Raw genomic sequence first — 1,712 nt, forward strand, 5'->3', positions numbered from 1 at the left:
AAATTTCCCCCCCCCCCCCCCCAGCTTCATGTGACTCCAGATCATTTTCTTTACAGACATCCGATCTGGCCACGCTGATCCTCACTGTGAGTAATCTCCAAGGCTGGATTATTTATAACTTTGTGCTGGGCCGCCCTTGGAGATGATCTGGAAACTTCAGCTGCTGAACACTGGGGCAGCCAGCTTGTTATCTGTGGCTAATAAATGGGAGCATGTATTGGAGTTCCCAACTCCCATTTCCTGGAGCTTTGCAAGTGAAGTCTGGGGAGAACAGAATTTTTTTGGGGGGAGCTCAGCATGGATGAGGTACTGTTACCCAAAGTGGTCCCCAAGAAGGGAAATACTAGCTTTAAAAGGGTTCCAGAAAGGAATCGTGCAGGATCTTAGTCTATGTATACCAGGATGAATCTCGGCAGGGGTAACCCCACGATAAAATATGAAGAACAGGAGAGTGTGAGAGTGATTTTAAAGACAGACCGCTTTATTTTATACAAATAAATAGGGGGGAAGTTTTTTTTTTTAAAAAAACCCCTACACTAAGCACCTGAGAGAACTAATTCCCTAAGTAGTCCCCCACACACCAGCAACAGGGTATACCACCTAACAGTGAGAAGGGAGGAAACTGGGAAGTTTTAGGGAAGGGACAGACAACCTTAAATCCAGGGCTTGAAGTCTGGAGAGGTCCAGGGGCAGATGCAGCAAAAAGGAGCCTGCAAAGCAGCTGTAGGGGTGTTCAGGTAGTAGGAGGACCTGGCACATTTCTCAGTTGGGATGGTCTTTTATGGGGAAGGGTCCCATAGCTGAACCCACTTTCCCAGGAGCATGATTGGTCCAAGATATGAAATTTTAACTTGACTAGGCAATTTCAAGGGAACTGCTGTCAAAACCTGGTGGGAGGATTAGTAGGGATATACATGACATTCCAAGGTGGGGTGATCCTTGGTGTATATTGACAACATTGTGTTGACGAAGTATCACTTAGAGAGATTGTTGTATTAGGCATATCTTGGAGTTTACTGAAAGGATTTTCATTAGTTGTAGATTTTCCAGGCTGTATGGCCGTGGTCATAGTATTTTAGGACCTGATGTTTCGTCAGTCACTGTGACTGAGCTCTTTTTGTAGCAGGAACTCCTTTGCATATTAGGAGACACACTCCTAATGTAGCCAATCCTCCAAGAGCTTACAGTAGCCCCTGGAAGAAGAGCTTTGTAAACTCTTGGAGGATTGGCTACATTAGAGGTGTGTCACCTAATATGCAAAGGAGTTCCTGCTACAAAAAGAGCCCTAACTGGCCGTGAAAGCCTTCAACAAGAAAGGATCTTCGTTCTTAAGAACAAATATGCCACTTGAGCTGGGTAAGATTGCACAATTACAGTACACCTTTTCTCCTAAAACCAATGCTCACCCCACCTTGGAAGCAAGCAGCCCCTGAAATCTCTCACGCTTTGAATACAGCCGGGTGACGCAGCAAGTCAGCAGAAATGCGCAGTCATTTCCAGGAAGGGAAACACCCACAAATCTCAGCTTGGAAGCAGCGAAATCGGAAGTAAGATCCCGGCTTTCTCTTTAGGGGTAAGGCAGCCATGGCTACCGGGGATCTGGTCAGGGAGCTCCGTGAGGAACTCACCTGTCCCATCTGCTTGGAGTATTTCAGGGATCCGGTGACCATTGCCACCTGCGGCCACAGTTTCTGCGGAGAGTGCCTGACCGG

Source organism: Gekko japonicus, unplaced genomic scaffold (genome assembly GCF_001447785.1).
Source record: "Gekko japonicus isolate JY-2015 unplaced genomic scaffold, Gekko_japonicus_V1.1 scaffold2589, whole genome shotgun sequence".
NCBI lineage: Eukaryota > Metazoa > Chordata > Lepidosauria > Squamata > Gekkonidae > Gekko > Gekko japonicus.